We start from the raw sequence: 18,874 nt of genomic DNA on the forward strand, positions 1-18,874 counted from the left end.
AAAATCTAAGAAAGTAATACTAACCTGTTTAAGCTCACACTACTCTGGTGCCTCCGATTGAACTTTAAGTACATGATCACGGCAGCCAATCACTGGCCTCAGCAGTCTCGTACTCTACACTACAGAGGTAAGTGATAGGCTGCAGTGATCATGTAGGTATATGGCATGTCACTTCTGCCACCAAGTAAACAAAAACTGATGGGAAGTGCTGGAGTGGCATGGGCTTAAATGGATGGGCATTGCTTTTTTAGTTATTTTATCGCAGCCACTGATTTTGAACACATTTTTGTACTGTATATCCCTGAAAATCCCTTTAAATATGTACCTGCATTTTCAGGTGACTTTCCAGAATAAGCTACTGTGTGTATGTGAGGAATAACGTTATTTTTGGTCATTATATGACTAATTTCCTGTATTTTTTACCAGTTTTCCCCTCTGCAGGCTTCATCGCTAGTTCTCAGTTTTTACTGAGCTGATAGAAGGAGCATACTGTCGTGATGGCTCCCATAGATTGCACAAGCAGTACAGCAGGTTACCTTCTTCTTTATCATTCTGCATGTAGCACACCCTCCTTAGTAACAGCATCATGTAGGACATTACACAGCAACACTGAGCAGTATAGATTTGATTTCAGTAGCTGTGAGACAGTAAAATCTTACTATTAGCCACAGCAGCATCTTTGTGAGTCTCTGTCTCCCTCCTGCAGCTCCCTCCTCCACTCTTATCTGTAGACTTCTATGGGCAGCATGAGACAGCAGTGAGCAAAGACCCCTCCCACATACTGCCTGTAATCCCTTTCTATGTATATGTTAATGAAGATGAATTTCACATAACTATAGGCAACTAACAGCAAATTAGACAGAAATGAGACTCCTTGTGGTTAGAACAAAAATGTCATTTCATGTAAAGTGAATTTAACTTTTCCAAGTCATGACACAGGCCACCTCATAAGCACGTTTGTAGAGACTGTGGTGCCTATTTACAGCATAAATTATCATAGATATCATAAGTTAAATGAGTCTGTCCTGATGTCAGATTCTCTGTATTTACAGCTCAAAAGATGATCAAATATGAACGTAAGTGTGATCTCTAACAGTCTGAGGGTACATGACCATGGACGATTTAAAAGTTGCACCCTCGGATTCTCGAGGGCAACTTGCATCGGACAGCACTCGGACATCCCATCCATGTGCTGTCCAATGTGCTGAACACCGGACATTGACATGTGCTATTCTCGTCTGAAAATTGGACAAGAATAGGACATGCTGTCCAAGTTAAGAAAGCCTATGTGCATACACCCATTTAAATGAAATACCGTGTTTCCCTGAAAATAAGACCTTGTCTTATATTAATTTTTACCCCAAAAGAGGCACGGGGTCTTATTTTTGGTGGGTGTCTTATACTCACTTAGCAGACGGCATTCGGGTCTCCCCCCCCCCCTCACTGGTCTTTTGTGCAGTCCTCAGCATTGTTTGCTGGTAACAGGGTTTGAATACTCCGCCTCCAGCAAGCGATTGCTCTGATCGGTTCTCAATCGCCACGGCTCAGCCAATCAGAGCCAGCGCTCGATGAACCAATCACAGCCATTCAATGCGATGCTGTGATTGGCTGAGCTGCGGCGCTCGAGATCCAATCAGAGCAATCATTTGCTGGAGGCAGGGTTTACAAACTCCATTACCAGCAAACGATGCTCTGTCAGCATAGAGGACTGCACGGAAGCCTGCCGGGGACCGGCGAGAGGGACCTAGACAGCACCCACTAGGTGAGAATTGCTTTTTTTTGTCATGTAGTGTAGTTAGGGCTTATTTTTGGGATGTTTCAAGCCCTCCCCCACCCCTGAAAATCAGGGTAGGGCTGGTTATTGGGGTAGGTCTTATTTTCAGGGAAATACGGTAGGTGCTGTTTCTGTCTGATTTGTGGACCAATTTTTTAGTCCAAAAAGTTGACAGAAAAGAAACCTGTGTGCACGTCCCCTAAAGCAGGGGATTTGCTGGCAAATATTTCTACCCAAATTCATCTACATTGTGCAATCAGCAAATCACTGTAAGTGAAGCGAAATAAAATAAACTTGTGCACACAGAACACTGCTGTATTTCTTCAGATTTGGTTTAACTCTGCACACAAATCCCCCAAATTATTCTTCCAATCAGCAGCTCCTGCCCCCAATTACAGCACATAAGCTGGCAGCACACTGGCATGAGAAAGCAGGAAGTGGTGAGAAAGTGTGGCTGGGAAACGCTGTTATGCTACGTGAGTCACCAGATGAAATGACACAGCAACGACTAACCCTTTCATTGCTGTTTTTAGAAAGGAAAGGTTAAAAGCCTACAGAAATTAAAACGTTCATATGCGGAACAGTGTTTGCTATACAGGTAGACAAGGTGGAAGACGTTGAAAATCTCTACTGTAAGTTATTCTAATTTAGACAATAAATCAAATTGTGCCTTTAAATAGTGAATGTTATTTTAAGTATTAGTGATGCATTGCAACTTCTATAGAAAGAAGGGGAAATACTGTAATGGACAATGCACAGTATTTGAACAGTAACTAATCACTTGGCAGCCTTTGATCAGGAACCTCAGAACAGCACCATCATTGTACTAAGAACATGAAACAAAAAAACAACAACAAGGTTTCATATTTTTGGGCAAAACTGGACAAAAGAGTTTTGTTTAACATGATTCTAACGTTAGAAATAGAAACAAAGATAGAATACAACATGTAAAACGTGCATAAATGCTACAGGTGTGCCACAGTAGGCTGCAGGTTAGCAAAAAAAAATTGTTAAATAGTCACTACACTTTGGGATCATTTGTGTTAATATGATAGCCAACGTGATAACTAGCAAAAGTGCAAATCACTTCATTTCCCTAAAATTGCCCCATTATAGAGTGTCCCTTTCTTTTAACGTGCTGTCAACTGCCTGTTATGTGAAACCCGTCTCTAGCATCAGCAAAGCCAATATGAACTATAGGAAGTGGGGGTGAGTTTTTGCTTGCTGCGGTCTCATGCTGCCCAAGGAAGGGGAAGAAGGAAGCTGCTAGAAAATGACAGAGGTTTTGGTTAATATTTTGACCAAAATACGCAAGCTTACGGCCCATGTCAAGGGTCCTCGTTTTCTTGCAAACCCTTACACTAACATTACAAACAAATGTAATGTTAGTGTAAGGATTGGTAAGAAAATGAGGACCCTTGGCATGGGTTGCGAGCTTGCATATTATGACCAAAATATTAACCAATATCTTATATCTATGATTTTATCTAGAGATGAGCGAGTATACTCGCTAAGGCTAGCTACTCGTGCGAGTAGTGCCTTAGTCGAGTATCTGCCCGCTTATCTCTAAAGATTCTGGTGCCGGCGCGGGTGACAGGTGAATTGTGGCGGTGAGCAGGGGGAAGCGGGGGGGAGAGAGGGAGAGAGGGATCTCCCCTCCGTTCCTCCCCGCTCTCCCCCGCTGCTCCCCACCCGCTGCCGGCACCCAAATCTTTAGACACAAGCGGGCAGATACTCGACTAAGGCAATACTCGCTCGAGTAGTTAGCCTTAGCATGTATACTCGCTCATCTCTAATTTTATCTTTATGGGGGGCATTCATTAAAGATTTCCCCTGACCCACTTCCTGTGGACTGATAACAATGAAACTTGGCAGAGTCCTTTTCTACATAGATGCCACCTAGGGACACACACTTCTCCCATCTCTTTATGCAACTGTAAACACCTCACTTGTAGAAGTCAACAGGTTGCTCCAAAAACCACGTTGTGACTTCAGAAATCAGAGTCTCATCATCTAGAAAATGCTTGCCCTTCAAAAATGACTTAAAGGGGTTGTCCCGAGAAAGCAAGTGGGGGTAAGCACTTCTGTATGGCCATATTAATGCACTTTGTAATATACATCGTGCATTAAATATGAGCCATACAGAAGTTATTCACTTACCTGCTCTGTTGCTGGCGTCCCCGTCTCCATGGTGCCGTCTAATTTCAGCATCTAATCTCCCGATTAGACGCGCTTGCGCAGAAGGGTCTTCTCCCTTCTCTTGGGTCTCGGCACGAGCGGCGTTCTGGTTCTGCCCCCTTCTACGCGTCATCGCGTAGCTCCGCCCTGTCACGTGTGCCGATTCCAGCCAATCAGGAGGCTGGAATCGGCAATGGACCGCACAGAGCCCACGGTGCACCATGGGAGAAGACCCGCGGTGCATCGTGGGTGAAGATCCCGGCAGCCATCTTGGTAAGGTAAGTAAGAAGTCGCCGCAGAGCTGGGATTCGGGTAAGTACTAAACTTTTTTTTTTTTTTAACCCATCCCTTGTGTTTGTCTCGCGCCGAAGGGGGGGCCTATTGAGAAAAAAAAAGCCGTTGCGGCGTGGGACAACCCCTTTAATTGTTGGAAAGAGCTAGAAGTCTGATGGTGTGAGGTCGGGTGCATAAAGGGGTGTGTGGTAGAATTTCATACCGACAGCAGCATGCATCCACCTGGGCAACACGTGAGTTGTGAAATGGGGCATTGTCTTGTAGATGGCGGACATCTTTGGTCAGCATGCCATGTCCCTTCGTTTTGATGGCCTCCCATAATTTCCACAGCAGTGAAGCATAGTATGGCCCAGTAATCATGATGCCGTTTGCTAGGAAATCCATCAAGACTACTCCATGCTAGTCCCAAAAGACTGTGAGCATGACCTTGCCTACCATTGTATCAACTGCTCTTCCATATAGCAGTTTGGCTGTCTGCATGCTGAGGAATGTGGTGTCTATACCTGCTCTTGAGATCGCTAAGCTCTATTATTGGCTGTAGCCCTGTGACATTTTGGGCGGGACTTCAGCTGCCAACAGAGACCGAAGCGGAGGACAGCGCACCGGAGCGCAGGATAGCGCACTGGCGCTGGACAAAACAGGGCTCAGGAAAGGTGAGTATATCACCAATGTTATTTTACTACACGGGGAAGGGTTTGTCCCAAGATCTTACAACCCATCCAACCCCTTTAAAAGTCAGAGCCTACAGGTGGGAAAACTGTAGGATATAAGTCATATGACAGCCAGAAAAAGTGCAACTCCTAATATACACACACAAGAGCCTACTCTGAAAAGTCAGCTGAAAGTTTACATACACTTTAAAGTCTCTTAGGGCATTTGGACATCATATAACGGGAACTTCTGCTCTATTAGCATCTATTAGCCAGAGTGAAAATCCTTTAAAACCCGGCATTACATTTTTTACTGCAGGAAAATGCCCCAATTAACTTTCTATTGTAATACGGTTCTTAGCTTTGAGATCGAATCTATATTTATATATACACGGATTAGTTATATATTCTTGTTAATACCAGCTCTATAAATTTCTGTACTTAATTAAAGAGTACCTATAGTTTGGGTTTTATAACCTTGAAAGGGTCCAATATTTTATGGTGATTAATTTCATAATATATCATTATAGCTATTGTAGCTCTGCTTTTATAGGTCAGACCTTCAAATCATTTGTTTCTGAAATGTACTGTAGAATTAAGTGATAAAATACTGGCAGTCTGCAACCAGCACTTGGAGATCTTTAGTAGAGATGGATTTTACAGCTCCCATTGAACTTAAAGGGGTTGTGCCAATATGCACAACCCCTTTGACAATGTGGAGCTTGAGGCAACCATCTGATTACTTCAAGTCCTACTCTTAGCACCCAGATGATTTTGTCTGGGGAAATCTTAGCCACCCTTTAATTTCCCCCCGCAGCAGTCGCTACAAGGAAATTGTAGAATTACAAGGCGAACATTCTCATGATTGGCCGTCCTGTAATAACCAGACAGCAGAAGGGCTGCCAGGATTCTTACTGAGTGGCTCTCTCTTCTTGGTCACAGAGCGGGGTCTCGAGTAGATTAGCCGGCTTTCTGGCGTTCATATGCCTAAATAAAGTGTATGAACGGATGCAATTTTGGCACAACCCCTTTAATGATAAACCTGCCTTAAGGAACCTCTTAAACTGCCCCCATTTGTAGCTTAAAGGGGTTGTCCCGCGCCGAAACGGGTTTTTTGTTTTGTTTTTTAACCCCCCCGTTCGGCGCGAGACAACCCCGATGCAGGGGTTAAAAAAACAAACCGGAGAGTGCTTACCTGAATCCCGGCGGTCCAGCGTCTTCATACTCACCTGCTGAAGATGGCCGCCGGGGTCTGCTCCCTCCGTGGACCGCAGCTCTTCTGTGCGGTCCATTGACGATTCCAGCCTCCTGATTGGCTGGAATCGGCACGTGACGGGGCGGAGCTACACGGAGCTGGCATTCTGCACGAGCGGCCCCATTGAAGACAGCAGAAGACCCGGACTGCGCAAGCGCGGCTAATTTGGCCATCGGAGGCCGAAAATTAGTCGGCACCATGGAGACGAGGACGCCAGCAACGGAGCAGGTAAGTATAAAACTTTTGATAACTTCTGTATGGCTCATAATTAATGCACAATGTACATTACAAAGTGCATTAATATGGCCATACAGAAGTGTATAGACCCACTTGCTGCCGCGGGACAACCCCTTTAAGGTAGCCACAGTTTTATCATCTAGCATTATGGCTGTGTGAGGAAAAATGGGATTTGCAGCTTTAAAACAGAAAAATAAAGCCCCCCACTTATCTTAAAGGGGTTATCCCATGAAAATAATTGATCGCCTATCTACAGGTTAAGTGATGAATGATAGCTGGGGGTCTGAATGCTCAGACCCCCAGGGATCACGAGAGTGATGCAACCCAAGTCTGCGAAGCCATCTCTATCAACACCACACAAGTGATTGGAGGGGTGATTATGCAAGTTTATCGCCGCTCCATTCACGCAGCACACACACACAGGGTGAGCTTTTTTCATGTGCCCTTGGGGCCTCAGCAGTAAAGCCCCCAACAATAAATCACCTATCGTTTGGATAACCCCTTTAAGATATATTATTAAATGAAGCACAGAATTTGGACATAGGTACATTTTAACAAGTTTGAAGTGTAATTGTTTTTAGTGAGAGAAGCCAGGTAATCTTGTAGATATGATACCTTTTAATGGCTAACAAAAATACATGATGTTACAGCAAGCTTTCCTGTCTTCTATTGATCCTGCATCAGGCTAGAATGAAACTGGTTTGGATGGGGCACATATATAATATACAAATGCAGAGAGGACACTCCTCCTGATTGAAATACAAATGTTCACACACAGAAATTTGAGACTGTTTTGCACTCAAAACTTAAAACAGCAGAAAGCTGAGTTGAGACACAAATACTTAATCTGTTCACTGAGCTCAGGAATGTGACAGTTTTATGATGTCGTATCTCTCCTTCAACCTGCACATGGATGGAAATGCAGCACCACCTATTGGATGACAACATTATTACAAGTCAAGTTCTGAATTTTTGGGAAGAGGACATCCCTTTTGATCTCCTTCAGACCTTTCATGTTCTCCACTTATGCAAGAATCCCGGGATGAGGTTCATTCCATTCTTGAGAGTATCAAACATGGCCATAAATTTATGCTCCCAAATTCTTTTGTGATGCTGCGACTTGAAATTGCCCTTTAGTATGATAGCTCATCTGCTCTATGCAGTGTCCCTGACCACAAAAATGTTTTGCCACAGGTAATTCAATCATTCCCTCTCTAATAGGTTGACGAAGAGATCTCATCCTGGCTCTCAGTTTTTGTCCTGTTTTCCCAATATAAAGCCCCCCAACAGGACATTTACCACGCTAGATAAGGTACACAACATTGGACATGGAATATGTGAATGTCCCTGGGATCTTATAGTCCTGCTGTGTGTTGGGGATCCGTATCCTGTCCTCAGTCAGTATATGTGAGCAGGTCTTACAGCTCCTTACCTTACAGGGATAAGTTCTTTTTTGTGTGGGAGGGTCCAGGAATATGGTTTTCAGATGTGTAAAACCACCTTTGTGTAGGGTATAATAGAGTTTCTCTGCAGTCTTCCTTAGTACCTCTATCTGTGATCTGTAGGTCACTACTAGAGGCACGCGTCCATTTTTTTCTTTCTCCTTGTATTGGAGTAGTTTATTATTGTGTATCCTGGTGGCTCTGGTTTTTTGGTCATCAATTGAGGTGGGATGGTAGTCCTGATTTAAAAATATCTTTTTGACATTGCGTAAATGTTCCTCTCTGTTTGTTGGGCTGGAGCAGATCCGGTTGTATCTGATGGCCTGGCTGTAGACAATGGACTTTTTGATGTGTTTAGGATGGGAACTGTCCCATCTGAGGTATGTGGGTCAAACAATGAGCAAATTCGAATGCAAAGAAATTCTTTACAGCAAAGTAGCATACGGCAGCTGAAAACCTTATTACAATACAGTAATATATTAAACCATTTAAACCTGAACATTCAATTCTGTAATGAATAATGTAAGATGATTGTGACATATAAAAAAAAATACTATATACAAATATGTACTTACAGAATATAATCTTTTAATTTATGCCTTGACTAGAAGCCTTCCCACAATGAAATATATTTTGTGTTATATGCTTTAGGGCTCCTTCCCACGAGCGGATTTCCGCCACATAATTCGCGGCGGAAATCCGCTGCGTTGCCCGCAGCTATTAGGTTCTATTGAACATAATAGCTCAGGGCTCACAGTGCAGAATTCCACCGCGGAAATCCGCACCGTGAAATCACCCATCCTCACCCGCGGGATGCTCTATTTACTGCGGGTGTATGTGCGGACGGCTTCCATTGCAGTCAATGGAAGCCATCCGTTCACGCTATCTTCCACTGTAGCACAGCGGAAGATAGCATGAAATCGCCTCTCCGCCTACCGCCGCCGCGCCATATGACACGGTCGGCCGCGTCATGTGACGCGGTGGGCGTGTCATGTGACGTGAGCGGCGCGTCACGCCAAAGCGTCTTGCAGGAGCGAGGGCGCCGGATCCGCAGGTAAGTTTGGGGGTCTCTGGGGGGCGCCGTCACGGCCGTGTGCAGCAGGCACCATTCTCCTTGTATATGTAGAACACATTGTAAACATGGGCTGATAAAAATAACAAACAAAAATTAAAACAGACTGCAGACTAAAACTTCCTTCACATGAGCGCATAAATGGTGTGTTTTTACGGCCAACCGATATCCGTGCCCATCTGTGGCATTGGTTTCCAATGCAGTCGTTCACAGGGGCGAATACAAGGTGCATAAAAACGTTGCACCGTGAAAAATGGAACATACGCGCCAACGCATATACAGCAGGTAAAAAGATAGTTCTGGAACTATCTTTTGCCCGATATATGGCGGTGGCTCCCATAGACTTCTATGGGAGCTGGAAAGAAAGGGAGGCATTTAATAATAATCTTTATTTGTATAGCGCCAACATATTCCGCAACGCTTACATAGACAGGGGGAATACAGCGAGACAAAAAATACAAAAATTACAGAACCACGGTTACATAGTAATCAGTTGATGGAAACAATAGGGGTGAGGGTCCTGCTCCAACGAGCTTACATACTACAAGTAATGGGGTGATACAGAAGGTAAAAGGCTGGAGATGTGCACGGTATGGCGAGGTGGAGAGTGAGGGATGCTATACACATAGACAATGGTCAGACATTTGGCCGTGTGATGGCAGAAACGGTATGACTACAGGAGCGGTTTATGGTGGCTAGCAGAGATTGCAGTCAATAGGTCAGGGAGCATGTTATCAGGCGGAGTACAGAGGGGTTTGTTTAGGGAATGCGGTATGCCTCCCTGAAGAGGTGCGTTTTTAGAGCACGCCTGAAGTTTTTCGAGTCCTGGATTGCCCGGGTATCCTTTGGTAGTGCGTTCCAGAGGACCGGTGCTGCTCTGGAGAAGTCTTAGAGGCAGGAATGAGAAGTTCGAATCAGAGGGGTGCGCAGTCTAGTTTTGTTAGCAGAGCGGAGAGCCCGGGCTGGATGATGGATTAAGATGAGGGAAACAATATAGGGGGGCGCTGCCCTGTGGAGGGCTTTGTGGATGAAGGTAGCGGGCTTAAATTGAATTCTGTATTTAACGGACAGCGAGTGCAGTGACCATCACAGGTCAGAGGCATCTGAATAATGGCTGGACAGGAAGATGAGCCTGGCTGCTGCATTCTGGATGGATTGGAGGGGGTAGAATCTGGAGCAGGGATCAGCAACGGGTTGCAATAATCGAGCCGTGAGTGGATGAGGGCAATAATAAGCAGTTTTAGCATGTCTACAGTGAGAAAAGAGCGGATTCTAGCATTTTAGCAGTGTCAAATGCTGCAAAAAGCTTATAGGTGCCTTTATATAGGCATTGGAAGGCATCCCGAGGATTTCGGCAGAGCAAGGGGTGCGACATATTTTTTCGTTAAAAACATCGCTCCTGGTCATGTGAATGACCAAGAAAACGCTGGCCATGGAGAAAGGGCCGATCACGCAATTTTACGGCGCGGCTGAGAAAATGTAAAATCGCATACGGCCGTGTGAAAGAGCCCTAAATCTAGCGTTATCCTACAACAACAGTCAATTAATCAATTAACAAGTGGACCTAACAGAGAGGGGGATTATACTGGCAACAAACATGAAAGTAAGGAAACCACAAAATTAGAAGGGTCTCAAATCACTCAAACATGTCCTGACAAAACATTCTAGGAAGACGTTAACCAGCAAATATAAAAAAAACCATCTGGAATATTTCATCATCTTCAGTAATGTTTTTAGTTGTTGCAATAATGGCAATTGAATCAAGCAAATAATAAAGAATCTACTAAAGAGCGGTTAGATTACGGGCGAAAAGTCAAGATCCAAATATTTTGTGCACTTCTTAAATTTTATAGGAACTACTAAGGCCCCCTGTCCACGGGCGAGGCGGAATATTTTAGCGATATTCCGCCACCAGGGAGCAGGGGAGAGAACTGACAGTTCTCTGTGGTGAGCCTATCTGACAAATAGGCTCACCGTGGAGAATCGCGGCAAATTGCAGCATGCCGTGATATGAGTCCTGCATGGGGAGAATTGCTATGATTCTCCGCTCGTGGACAGGGAGCTGTGCGTTCCATAGCAACACTATGGGAAGCGTAAATTGCGTTACTCGCAGCCAAATTACTATCGTCCATAGACAGTAGCCCTAACTCAATGCTACATGGAAAGGGGTTTCAAGAAGTAATCAAAAGTCTCATCAAGATGCACTAAGAGACACATACAGGCAACCAAGGGACACTCTTCCTTGGTCAGAGGGTCACACGGTTGGATTGTACTACTTGATAAGTCAACTATAAAGCTAAAAGTAGTATTCTCATCTTCCCTTTTCATTTTTTTGCCTAATATCTCAAGTATATTAAAAACATTATAAAAGTTACACCCTTAAAGGGGTTGTCCCGCGCCGAAACGGTTGTTTGTTTTTTTTCAACCCCCCCACCCCCCCACCCCCACCCCCGTTCGGCGCGAGACAACCCCGATGCAGGGACTTAAAAAAAAAACAGCACAGCGCTTACCTTAATCCCCGCGCTCCGGTGACTTCTATACTTACCGGTGAAGATGGCCGCCGGGATCTTCTTCCTCCGTGGACCGCAGCTCTTCTGTGCGGTCCATTGCCGATTCCAGCCTCCTGATTGGCTGGAATCGGCACGTGACGGGGCGGAGCTACACGGAGCCGGCATCCTGCACGAGAGGCTCCATTGAAGAAAGCAGAAGACCCGGACTGCGCAAGCGCGGCTAATTTGGCCATCGGAGGCTGAAAATTAGTCGGCACCATGGGAACGAGGACGCCAGCAACGGAGCAGGTAAGTATAAAACTTTTGATAACTTCTGTATGGCTCATAATTAATGCACAATGTACATTACAAAGTGCATTAATATGGCCATACAGAAGTGTATAGACCCACTTGCTGCCGCGGGACAACCCCTTTAATAGAAATATCTTACCCCTATGTCTACATAATTTCCTTCCTTAGTTCCAACTCTTTCCCACTCCTTACTAATTGTTTTTCTTCTCTGGATGGCATTATACTATTTTAACTGGTACACATCTCAGTGCTGCTTGTATCTGCATGCACACATCCCAATAAAGCAATGTAGAGTAAAGGAGCGTTTAGACGGAATGATTTGTTAAAAAAAACGATTTAAACGATTAAAAGTGAATGATCATTACATCTAAATGCAAGCCAACGATAAACGAGAATCGTTAGCTTTTCGCTGATTGTTCATTTACTGCTCGCATAAACACCATTGTTGGCTGAGTTATATGGGGATGGTGACGTTATGGTTATACTTGCTGTATTAAAAAATGATGATCTGCATTGACATGTTGTACTGGGTATGCAGGGGTTAAGTATTAGGAATAGGTAATGATGTTATGTGTAATGTGTGCCCCGGGGTGGTAAGGCACTGTACAGAGGTGCTATGCGCGAAGGGTAAGTACAATGGACGAAGGCGATGTACTGCATCCAGTACAGCTGTTATGAGGAAATTTGCACCTAGGGTGCAGTAAATCAGCTGGGCTGTGGAGTTTCGGAGTTATTGATAAATGAGGGTGATGATCTGTAGTAAGTGCAGACGTTTTTGCACCTATGGTGCATGAGGCCGCGATGACGGACAGTTTTGCCAGAGAGATTGAAGCACCTTGCTGTGCCAAGATTGAGACATATTGTAAATTGTTAACTTCCAGTTAAAGTATTATTATACCAATGAAGAACAATAGTTAATCAGTCCATACATAACGGGCGATAAGTAATTGACTACTATCTCTTTAAGAGCTTATGCCATGCCTTATCATTATGCAGTGTTCAAGTACCGTGCCATACTATGGAGTAAAAACATTGCTCAACTGGTTATAGTTAAGTAAAAGCTATTTTTTTTATTTTATTTTCTGTAAATGCTGCCTCCGCCTCCGTCTGTCACCGCCACGCCATACACAATACCACCACCTGCTTTCAGCTACCCTCTAACTCCCTCCCTTAGCTGTTTACTGAGTTATGATCTCAATGGGGCATATCTATTATGGGCTTGGTGCCAGAATTCTGGTGTGCAAAAGTTGCAATTTTGGTGCACACAATGAAACTACAACTTTTTGACCATTTACCCCACGTTAGGCCACTTTTTCAAAAAGAGGACAACGCCCGGCTCTAGAAGCGTAGCCATGTGCAGCCCATCACATTTACTATAATGAGCGCTAAAGGCTGGTGAAGTTTCTAACAAAAAGCCTACTAAAGTTTAGAGCTCGTCTAAGTTTTCATCTGGCACACGGAGGTGGCACCACATGAATCTAATGTATTAAGAGAAGAGCTGAGCGAGCACCAAAAAGCACTTCAATGGGAGACTCGAGCATTTTTGTATGGGACCTTCCGGTTGCCGAGTTGTTTTTTTTTTTTTCCTGTTTTCTCTCTCTCTCTATCCTCCGCCAAGCCAGCCACAAACTACCATTGACATGCGCAGCGCTGCAGTGGGGAGGGGTCAAATCTGACACGTCAGCGGCGGGGAGGGGTCAAATCTGGGGAGGAGTCGAACACAGCATGATGCTCGCTCGAGTAGCGAGCACCATCGAGTATGCTAATACTCGAACGAGCATCAAGCTCAGAAGAGTACGTTCGCTCAACTCTAATTAAGAGGCTTGTACTTCTTAATACATTTACCTTCACATGACCATCTCCAAAATTTGTCCCGTGCATTCCCCAGACTCGAAGCTCATTGCCCAAAGCGACCAGACTATCACTCACCTCAGAAATCATCGAAAGCAACCTGAAAACCCACCTCTTCAGAAAACTACCACATTACCAAATGAGCAGTTTCTGTCCTCACTTATTGTCTTCTTCCCCCTTCCCTTTAGATCAAACTCATTTTCACTGAGGGCCACATTAGCCCTATGGTTGCCTTCAAAGGGCTGATTGTATAGTAAAGGCTCGTTCCCATGATCACATTTGCGCAGCGCATTATGCGTGCAAGTTTTGTGTATGTAATACGCAGTTAATAGAACCCATTGATTTCAATTACGCACCAAAATAGGCCATTGAAGTGAATAAGCAGGAAACCTGCGTATTTGCGCACCATTTCAATAAACCTGTCTGTGTTCTGTCTTATCCTTGGAAATACACAGTGTATCTGCACACATATAAATACTCTTTAGCGCCCAAAAGACGAGGGCGTACGCGTTTCTTGGTTACTTAAATACGCAGTGTTTTTTTACGGCTGAAATGCATTTACATGTCCCCCATAGTGACTCCTATAGTGGTCACAGTAATAACATTGACCCCCCCATAGTGGCTGCAGTAGTAAGAGTGTACCCCATAATGGCCTCAGTAATAACATTGACCCCCATAGTGGCCCCAGTAGTAACAGTATCACCTATTCTGGCCCCAGTAGCAATATTGACCCCCATAGTAGTCCAAGGGATGATGCCCAGCCAGAGGCCAAAAGCCATCCCCCTATTGGCCTCTAGCCGGGCAGCAACCCTACAGGCTTTACACTCACCCTGCCTGCAGTTTTAGTTCGGCGGTGCAGTGCAAAGTCTCTGACCACTGACTTCTCACCTTGGCATACATATGACGGTCACAGACTCTCACTGTGCCTCTGGATTGGAGCTACAGGTGGGATGAATTGCTTTAAAGGGGTTTTCCATGCAGCGCCCACCGGGATATACCGTGGTCAGAGTGGAAATGCTGCTCCAACCCCTATTTAGTGGCCACCTTTAGTAATTGCAAGCACAGCTCTCGCTGAAATCAATCGGAGCTGCACTTGTAATTGCATGGGCAGTCCCTAATGATTTCAATCAGAACTCAGTCTGTAATTATGAGTGCTGACCACTATGCTTCCAGTCCGACACCGCAGTATCCTGGATAACCCCTTTAAGGTTTAATGCACAACTGGCAGGCCACATAAAACGAGGTAGCATGCCTGATTCGGCCTGTGAGCCTTATGTTTGACATGTGTGCTTTAGATTGCAGGGTCCGCCTTCCCTCTGTAACTGTCACTCATTTAGGTAATTTTTATTGTATTTGTTTTTATACTATTCTATTGTACTTAGAGGGGTTCTCCAAACACAGCAACACTCTTCTCCATAGGGCTGCTTGTGTTATTGCAGCTCAGCTCCATTGAAGTGAATGGACCACCCCTTTAAACTCATATTTTCATATGTACAGCCCCCTGCAATTATTGTCACTTTAAGACAAAAAACAATGACACATATGTGCGCATGTACACGGGCCTGTGGTAATAACTCAATACTGTTGGATTACGCATCCAGCGCTCTAGGACTCAACTGTTGGATGCTCTATCACTGCAGTCTTCCAACTTTTTGCACCGCCTTTTTCACTGGCCCCCTTCACAGTGCATCTTCAATTTCCTTGATTAAGGGATGTTGAAGTCCAACATGTTTGCTCCTTCTATAACCCAATATCTGCCACTGGGGGACTAGTAGTCTGCCCCCCATACACTTTAGATCATCAGACGATCCTGCCAAAACTTGCCGGGTTTGGACGCATTTTATTGTGTAGGGCCAGCTCAAGTTTCTTCCTATCATTTACAATTAGTTGTGAATTAGGAAACAATATAGAAAGCTGCTTATTTCCCCCACTTGTCTGAAGATTGATACTACTAAATCAATTCCTGACACTGGCAACAAGCTTGCTGTCCAATGCAATAAAGTAAAACATTGTTACAACTGATCCGATGAACTCAAAGTGATCCTGTCTCAGAAGCACAAACAATTCATAATATAGAGTCCTGAACCTTCTTGTGCCCTAATGCAAAATCTGTAGCCTGGATCTCCAACCATCACATTACTTACATAATAGTCCGGCTACTCTTTGTTTTGAAGGCATGCGTGTTTGTAAAATTGATGTAAATTTTTTGTGTTCATCAGTTAATAGAGTAATACGTTTGGAAGGAGGGCCCTTTCACAACAGCATTTTGATTTCTCCTGTAAATGGATCCATTTATTTTTTTTGAACGGATAGCAAAACAAAATGTAAGCAAAAACAAATGGAAACCATAGTTTCTAATTTTTAATGGGTCTGTTAAAAAAGGGACAGTTTCTATCAATTTGTTTCCATTTGCATCTGCTTTTAGGGCTTATTTACACGAGCGTATACCGGTCGGGTTTTCACGTCCGTCCAATATACGCTTCCATCTAAGCAGTTCCCCCCTTCCCTCCCACTCACCGGCTCTCTGCTTCTCTGCTCCCCTCCGAGCGGTTTGCAATGGGAGTGGGTGGGATGGGGCGGAGCTAAGCTCCCACCCCCTCCCCGCCCCTTGGCCATAGCCAGCAATGGGAGTGAGCGGGACAGAGCGGAGCCTAGCTCCACCCACTCCTATTGCAAACGCCGGACTGGAGGAGAGAGGCAGAGAGACGGTGATGGGAAAGGAAGGGGGGGAACTGCTTAGATGGGAGCGTATATCAAACGGGCGTGAAAACCCGACCGATATATGCTCATGTAAATAAGCCTTTAAACAGATCCGACATCAAAAATTAACCAAACGGAAACCTTTCTATTTAGTTCCATCCCCCATTGATTATCACATTAAAAAATCTGTTTGATTTCCATTTAAGCAGAAATTGTAGAACAGACTGCTGCGCTATTGTTTCCATGAAAAAAGGGATATTAAACAGAATGGAATTGACTTGAGCATAACTGAAGCTCGAAAAATCCCACTGAAATCAACAGGACATAAAACTGAACAGTTTTTTTTGGGGGGGGGGGCGTTCACCGTTTTAAAGCTCCTCAGGCAGAAATGCAAAATGGAGATATGGAGATCAAAAAAGTTCAAATGAGTCTGTAGGACATTAACACGGGCTTCACATGGGCTTATGAATGCATTTGTACCACATTTTTGCGCATCGGCTCGCGTATTTGCAGATGCAACTGTATTTTTTGTACAAATTTGTGTGCACACAAAAATCCGTACGTTAAAATGGCTAATTAGCCGTATATGTCTTGCTCTATCTTTTGCCGAAATACGCAGCAAACTCCTATAGACTTTTATAGAAGCTGTAAAAAAGGGAGGAGGGAGGAGTTACCTGGCGTACAACGCTGGAAAAAGAAGACAGCTGGCCCTAACTAACAATTATTGGTTATTCAGAGCATCTTACAGCGATCGCTAGTTTTCATTACTTCTGCGTATTTTTAATTTTTTTGCCCATACGCAGCAGTGGCCCGTGTGAATGGTTGAAAATACGCGAATAAAAATCGGGACTCGATCGCGTCAAATCATTCATGCGATTATACAGTGTGTATGGGCGAATGTATAAGCGCATAGGGTCACGTGAAGGAGGCTTGAATCTGGTCTTAGGGATTCATAACTGACAACAATTAAACAGAAAGATTTCAATTTTTTTAAAAACCTACTGAAATCAATGATGATAAAAAGCAGAAATGCTTATTTCTGTTTGATTTCCACCTCACTGTTCCATTTCTGGAGCCTAAAAATGGAAATCAAACGAAAATAGCAAAAGCAGGTGTGAACGGGGGCTTATTCCACTATACTAGCAGAATGCAAGTTTCTGAATCAAGCCAATCTAACAGAAATTTAGAGTGTCGTCGGACTACTATGAAAACAGGGTAGTAGTATTGCTGTCCTGCTATGCCTTCAAGGACATCCTTGTGGTATCACTGCAAGTAATAACATAAATAAAGAAGAAATATGGTACTGCAATACGGCTCATTTCATTCACAAGCTGACTCCCTAAACTAGCCTATTATACTTACTAGACCGTTCATTAGAAAAAAGAACAAAATGACTATACAAAGTATGCCTGAGTATTAAATATCAGCATATTACCAATGCAGTTAGAGTTTCTCATGTTATTTTAACCTCTTTACTGCCACAGGCTTTTCTGGCAGCAAAGGGTTATTATGATGGCATATTCTGTATACCATTTACTAGCTAAAAAGGCCCCCTTCAGACTCCCTGCTGTTTAAGGGGGGTGGGGAAATCCCCCATAGCAGACACATCTGTAACTACTTTCTTCTGAATGGCGCCTGTGTTTCTTGCCCTCCAATATTCTGTTCGCTCTAGGTGAGACATAAGGTGTTATGAAGACCGTAACGATCACTGCTTTCAGCGAACCACTTTGTAAATGCGCCTTTCTGCTCATTATTCAACCGTGGAATTTATTAATTTTGAAATAATCTTAATACTCAGCCCCGAACTTCAAAGTGCACTCCTAAAGGTCTACTAACAAAGGAGTCTCGAGTTATAAGATAGATGAAAGTGTTTCAACTAAATTCACTGTTTACTTTTCTTGCAACTTGTTTTATAACTGCAGCTCATTAAGTATGCCTAAAGCTATACTCATTCCCACTTTCCCTTTCTCGCCATCCACTTCAGTTTGGTTTTCCTCCAGTGGAATGGTGTGAGAGGCAGCCCAGTCGTTGGTGACTGCTATTCCTTTCGGAGGGTGAGACTGGTGTGATGGGCAGGACTAGGGCTGCTTTAATCGCTAGCCAAGTACCAGCACTGTGACTCATGCAGACTCTGTGTGAGCCAAAGCAGAACTCTCATATGGGAGGAAGTTCTGGAAAAAAAAGACCCCTTGGCTAGAGCCAGCCCAACATCAGAGGGGGCTATAAAATGTTCAAAGGGGTGCTATGTTCAGACGGTGAGGGTGCTAGCCAATTAAACGCCCATATGTGAAGTTACGACCCTACTCTAAATCCCTTGGGTACTAGAAGAGTGCAGGCTATTTCAATTACTTAAAAGCAATTATTTTGAAAGTACAATATTATTCAGATGGAACTGCATACGGGGAAAGCATACAGAGAAAAGAGAAATTCACTTAGTAGACTATAGGTTTTGCTGAAGGACTTGAAGTACATGAAAGATGTCTGTGCATCTGGTTTATTCAGTGGCAGATCCACCATGTGTGCAACCTGGGCGGTTGTACAGGGGTCCTGTAAGCAACGGGGCCACTGCAACTAATAATAAAGCTTCCTACAATTTATTAAATTACATTTAAGGGATTAA

The sequence above is a fragment of the Eleutherodactylus coqui genome, chromosome 1, assembly GCF_035609145.1.
Source record: "Eleutherodactylus coqui strain aEleCoq1 chromosome 1, aEleCoq1.hap1, whole genome shotgun sequence".
Lineage (NCBI taxonomy): Eukaryota > Metazoa > Chordata > Amphibia > Anura > Eleutherodactylidae > Eleutherodactylus > Eleutherodactylus coqui.